This window comes from Capricornis sumatraensis, chromosome 12 (assembly GCF_032405125.1).
Source record: "Capricornis sumatraensis isolate serow.1 chromosome 12, serow.2, whole genome shotgun sequence".
NCBI classification, from domain to species: domain Eukaryota; kingdom Metazoa; phylum Chordata; class Mammalia; order Artiodactyla; family Bovidae; genus Capricornis; species Capricornis sumatraensis.
Genome location: NC_091080.1, coordinates 26,448,453 through 26,455,185, shown reverse-complemented (window position 1 = coordinate 26,455,185; position 6,733 = coordinate 26,448,453). Strand labels below are relative to the sequence as shown.

The following is a 6,733-nucleotide window of genomic DNA, read 5'->3' as shown; positions in this document are numbered from 1 at the left end:
TCCCTGAAGGTCCAGGGGCTAAGACTCTGCTTCCAATTCAGGAGACTGAGGTTTGAACCCTGGTTAAGGAACTAGATCCCACAGGCCTCAACTAAGAGGCATGCCACTCAACTAAGAGTTCGCATGGCATAGCTAAAGATCCCATATGCTGCAAATTAGATCCAGCATAGCCAAATAAAATAAATGAATAAATATTCTAAAAATTAATACACATATATAGATACAGATAAGGAATGCTGAAGTGAATGTACAAGTAGAAAAGTAGTCTATCCACCAGGCAATTGTCAATTGCCCTCCACCAGATACAACTGATTTGCAATTCTGTGGACAAGAATCCTTTTCATTATTACTGGTTTCCTACAATTTACAGAGTTGTAAAATAGCTCTGAGGCAGAAAACAAGGGGAGATAACTCAGAAAAAATGCACTGGACAGAACATTCAGTAATCTTTTTCTTTTTTTTAAATTCCTTCCAAGTCTTTCACAATTTTTCCTGCCAGTTTACACTGAAGGGCTGTAACACTGCAGACAATAAGGAACCCAGGACATGGCAATAGGCAGGCCTGGGTTTGAATTCCTTTGTTATTTTGAGCAATATACTCGACTCCTCTGAGTCTCAGTTTCCTTTTCAGTAAAATGGGGGATGACAATCCCTACCTTTCAGAGTTGTTGTTAGGGTTAAATAAAGTAAACACATAAAGAAATGAATGCCATTCACCAAATAGTTCTGAAAAAGTGCCTTTATTATTACTGCCTTTATTTGGCAGTAATAATCACACAGAAAAGTCCATAGCATACCAAAGAGATAATATGGCTTTATTGTTGAAGAAATGTGTCTTTCTGGGATCCAGAAAGAGAGGTAACAGTGCTCTGTAAATTACAAAAAAGCTTAGTTATTTCTCATTACCTGCTGAAGGGAGTAGAAAACTATATAGTCCTTTGGAAGACAGTTTGGCAGTTTTGTAAAACTAAACACACTCTTACATATGATAGAGCAATCATGCTCATTAGTATTCAGCCAAATGAGTTGAAAAGTTATGTCCACACAAAAAGCTTCACAGGAATGTAGGTGGCAGCTCTGTTCATAACTGTCAAAACTTGGAAACTACTAAGGTGTCCTTCAACTGAAAAATAAATGGAGGTATAGCCACACAATGGGATATTATTCAGTGATGAAAAGAAATGAGCGATCAAGCCACAGAAAGTCACAGAGGAAGCTTAAAGGCATATTGGTAAGTGAAAGAAACCAATCTGAAAAGGTTACATACAGTATAATTCCAGTTATATGACATTCTGGAAAAGGCAAAAATATGGAGATAATTAAAAGATCAGTGGTTTCCAGGGGTTGTGAAAAGGGAGGGAGGGATCAATAGGAGTACAGAGGATTTTAACGGCGTTGAAACTCTGCTATGTGTTATTTTCATGCTGGATTCACATCATTATACATTTTTCAAAACTCATAGGATATACACACCAAGAGTGAACTCTAAGGGGAATTTGGAGAGAATGGATACAGGTATATGTCTGGTAAGTCCCTTTGCTGTCCACCTGAAACTGTCACGACATTGTTAATGGACTATAATATAAAAGAAAAAGTTAAAAAACAACAGAGTGAACTATAATGCGAACTATGGACTTCAGATGATAATAATGTGTCAACATCAGCTTATCAAACATCGCATGTACTACACTAACGCAAGATGTTGAGGGATAAACTGAAGATGCACAGGTGAGGCAGGATGTGCGATCTCGCTGTACCTTTCACTCAACTCCTCTGTCAACCTAAAACTGCTCCCTTCAAAATCTATTAACTGTTTAAAAATTAATTATTTCCTTGTACTCAGTGTGTGACCTTGGGCAAGATCTTTAAACCCTGTGGTCTCATTTCCTTCTGTGTAAGAGGGATATAAATGTAGGATCTTCCCTCACAGAGCCGTGGTGGGCACAGGGCAGGGCAGTTCTGATATTCAGCAGGTGTACTTGGTGCATCGGATCATTATTCAAACATGGCTCACCTCCTTACCCATCAGCAAATGCCTTCCCTGCGCACGTGCTCCCCGCCGCAGACACCCGCCCCCTTAGATTCCTCACACTTCCTCAGGACCCAGTGCAACAGACCTCAGCTATCCTAGGGCAGGATTAAGGACAGTATCAATTCTCATTGATCAGTGTCCTGCCACACGGTCTGTTAAATGCTTTTATAACATTCCTGGTACCTACTGAGTCCTAAGGCCTCAGGACTGATAGTCACTGTTGTTAACATAACTATTATCCTTGGTAGTTCAGACAGCAAGGAAACTGCCTGCAATACAAGAGACCTAGGTTCAGTCCCTGGACTGGGAAGATTCCCCGGAGAAGAAAATGGCAACCCACTCCAGCATTCTTGCCTGGGAAATCCCATGAACAGAGGAGCCTGGCAGGCTACAGTCCACGGGGTTGCAAAGAGTAGGACGTGACTGAGTGACTAACATACACACGCTTCTATTATTTCAATTTTATACTTTAAGCACAGTCGTTTTAAAAAATATTTATTTATTTACTTATCTATTTGGCTGTGCCAGGTCTTAGTTGTGGGTGTGGGATCTTTAGCAGCAACACGTGGGACCTAGTTCCTTGACCAGAAATCGAACCCTGGCCCCTTGCGTTGGGAGCACAGAATCTTAGCCACGGGAGCACCAGGGGAGTCTCAAGCGCTGTCTTGTTTTTTAAAAGAGTTAATAGTGAAGTGAAGTCACTCAGTCATGTCCGACTCTTTGCGACCCCCACCAGGCTTCTCAGTCCACGGGATTTTCCAGGCAAGAGTACTGGAGTGGGTTGCCATTTCCTTCTCCAGGGGATCTTCCCCACCCAGGGATCGAACCCGGGTCTTCTGCATTGTAGGCAGACGCTTTTACCGTCTGAGCCACCAGGGAAGTCAAACAAACAAAAAGAAAAACATGAATAATCTATGGCTATTAAAGGAACATATATGCTTGAAAGGAATTTTTTTTCAACTGCGGAAAACACTATACACAGAGTAGAAGTTTTTTATGCCAGCTTGTAGTCCTGGGCTCAAAATATAGGCAGCAAAATTTAATTTCAGAGTGTGAAAGCAAGGTGGTCAGCTACTCTAGTCATAATGGTACATGGTACATAATTCCTTTATCCTTCCTGTAACATTTAGAACCTATTGGGCGATCACTAGAGATGAGAATCTTGTGGCTCCATGACACAAGCCAACAGCACTGTCATTAATTTGGATGACTGCACTTAGATGTTGCCATCATCAAGATATAATAAAAAAAAAAAGAGACTGTCAGAGTGTTCCCAGTGAATCTGAGGCTCTTGCTTTGGAGACAAAGTGAAAGGAAGAAGTGATTTTATTTAGAGAGAAATACTCCACAGAGTGTGGACCATTTCAGAAGGCGAGAGAGAGAATCCTGAAATATGGTGTGGTTAATTTTCAAAGTTTTTGTTTATTAATTTATTTTTGGCTGCACAGGTCTCTCACGGCAGTGGCCTCCCTTATTGCAGACCACAGGCTCTAGGTACGAAGGCTTCGGTAGTTGCCGCACTTGGGCTACAGAGCCTGAGCTCAGGGGTTGTGACCCACGGGCTTAGTGACCCACCCGCGACATGGGAGATCCTCCCGGACCAGGGATCGAACCCATGTCCCCTGCACTGGCAGGTGGATTCTTAACCACTGGACCACCAGGGAAGTCCCTGGCATGGTTAGCCTTTATGGACTGGGTAATTTCATAGGCTAATGAGTGGGAGGATTATCCCAATCACTGGGGGGAAGGGGCGGTGGTTTCCAGGAATTGGTTCACCACCCACTTTTTGGCGTTTTATAGTCAGCCTCAGAACAGTCATGAACCTGGTGGGTCTGTCATTTAGCATATTGTTAACGTCTTAAAATGAGCGTAAATGGAGGCTGAAGTATATCTTCTCTCACTTTAAAATGTCACCTTTCCATAAAGTATCATTTTTATATGTGTGCCGAGAGCATGTCTAGGGATCATTACCTTACTGAGCTCACTGGGCAGGATGTGGGGCTCATGCCACCATTATTTTATTGTTTTGGGGCATGCCTCGTGCTTCTGTTGCATGGTTTGGTTGCTAAGCAAGTCTGCCTGGTTTTGTGGTTAAGCAAACCTTCTTTCTTGAGTGATCATTAACTTCCAGGGACCTCCCAAACTTCCTTCTTTACTAACAATCCCCAAGAGGGATTAACTCTTTAATTACCTACTTTGTCCCTCCCTAGCATTATGCTCTCTGACCAATGCACCAGTCACAGACTGAACGGCCAAGGACTCAGGGTGGGAAAGCTCTCTGCTGGGCTGACGGAGTAAGAGGAGGAGGGAGGGAGGAGACCTCTGCTTGTTGGCGGATAAGAGCCAAGTCCTGGTCTCATTATTCCCATGGGTCTCTCTACCACGGGGAGGAACCAGCTAGAATGTTTCCTCCCAGCTCTTCTCCAAGAGGGCTGAAGGGCTGGGTGAGTTCCTCAGCATCTCCGGGAGCATACTGGAGTTTGTACTCCAGAGCCAAGGAGGCAGAGCGCTGCACAAGAATGAAAAGAAATCCCACTCTTCATGACTTAGGCTTCATTCATTCATTTCTTTCTTTCTTGGCTGATTGGTCCCCTGGCAGATGGACTGTGGGTTCCATGAGAAGAAGCTTCTAATGGGGGAAAAACTTAGTGTGGAACGGAAATGAAATCAAGCCAATTTTTAATGTACCTGACATCCTCAGAAAACGAATTATCTACATCGTAGCCCTTGTATTATAAAAAACAGCCTCTGAAGTTGACACAGAGACATAAGGCTGCAGAAAAAAGTAAGGCTCAGTCTTCCCTCAATCTCACTGAAATGCTATCTGGCTGTTTCAGCTAAAATGTAATTAAATGGTAATCATTGTGATGAAAGCCAGCCAGGCAAAATGAATATCAAATGGACAGGATTATGAACTTAAAATAGCATGAGAAAATCCAAACAGATTTTTATCTTGAAAACTTCTCTCTCTTCTCTTTTTTTGGTCCTGTTTTTATTTCAAGAAGCGGAAAGATGTGTATAGGCTAATAGCACTTATAAAATGAAAGAAACGTTTTACCCAGCAGGCTTAATTGAGTCTAAGAACAACACAACTGTGACAATAGAGTTTTAAGTTCTTAAAGCCCCTGAAAAACCTTGGATGAAATGAATCAATAAATGATTCACTAAACAACCCCATTTTTTCCCCAAGAGTCTGGAGAATAAAAATTGTGAAGTCAAATCACTTTAGGGACCTCAATAATCTGCTGTAGCGCATCTGCCCTTGGAATATGTTGACAGAGGTGCTGGAGGGGGGTGTTGTCTCAGAGGAAGGCTGGGTGCAGACACCAGAAGGGCAGATGGACTGTGAGCAAAAAAAAAAAAAAAATTGGGAACTGTATCATCTGCCCGTGTGTGCCCTACCCTCATGCTCCACCTCTGCTTAAGATGCTGCATTTTTTCTGGCCACGAGGCGGCATGTGGGGATCTTAATTCTCCAGTTCCCCCACCAGGGATCAAACCCATGCACCCTGCGTTGGAAGCATGGGGCCTTAACCACTGGACCACCAGAGAAGTCCCAGGTGCTATACTTCTTAATCCACTTCAACACTTGGACAATTCGACTTTGAAGTATCTTCACTGGGTGCAGGACTCCATGAGGACTAACAGAATTCCTTAGGATTCAAGCAAAGGGCCAAGAATCCCAAGGCTGCCATAAAGTGTCCCCTATATGAGTGATGAGGGACAAAACAACACTCTTTCTCATTTTAAGGAAAAATTTTAAAAACTATCATTGCAAACACGGACAACACTAACAGAAATTGAGGTAAAAGAAAAAAAAAATTCAGCCGACTCTGCTGCTGCTGCTGCTAAGTCACTTCGGTCGTGTCCGACTCTGCGACCCATAGACGGCAGCCCACCAGGCTCCCCCGTCCTTGGGATTCTCCAGGCAAGAACACTGGAGTGGATTGCCATTCTATGTCCTCCAACATACCAAATAGTTTTTATCTGAACTCCCTTTTAAGTTTTTTTTCATACGCATCCATATTGTTTATAAAATTATAGTAAATGAGCCTGAGTTCTAGCTGCAACTACAGAGCCAATCTTCTGCAACAAGAGAAGCCACTGAAATGGGAAAGAAACCCGCTCTCCACAACTAGGGAAAGCCTGATGAACAAAGCGACGAAGACCCAGTGCAGCCATAAAAGAATACGTAAAATAAAGTTTTGCTAAAGTAGAAAAACGTGACATGAATCGTACTTCATTCAACTTGTATCACAGTCATTTCCCCTTGGTTTCCAGTTTAATTAGTGCAAAAACTTTAATGAGTCATTATACAAAATGAGTACTTCCATTATTCTCCGTTTCTCCGTAAAATAACACAAATAAATAACGTTTGTATAACTGGGAGTTCTACACTTTGTTTCACCTGAGGATCGCAGCAACTCCATGCAGATGACTTTGTTATTCATTTCCTTTTCACAGCTGAGGAAAGAAAGACTCTGAGAGATGAAGTTACCTGTTTTTGAATACAGAGCCTGGAGGCCCTGGGTGATGACTTGAGCCCTGTCCTTCCAGGGCTCAAGACTCCATTTGCTTTGCAGATATTGGTTCTGGAAGATCTTTACTTTTAGAACCTAACTGTCCAGTAACTTCCACCTGTGACACAAGTATCCCTGTCAATAAGCAGAGCTCTGTGTCTTTATGAAAGGACCTCACAGC

General features: G+C 42.6%; 1 non-coding gene across 1 annotated transcript; it reads right to left on the bottom strand.

The window, feature by feature from the left end:
* Positions 1–2,838: 2,838 nt before the first annotated feature.
* TRNAC-ACA (transfer RNA cysteine (anticodon ACA)) lies at positions 2,839–2,911 on the bottom strand. Its single transcript has one exon. It is a non-coding gene; the product is annotated as a tRNA-Cys (tRNA).
* Between the last annotated feature and the right edge of the window lie 3,822 nt (positions 2,912–6,733).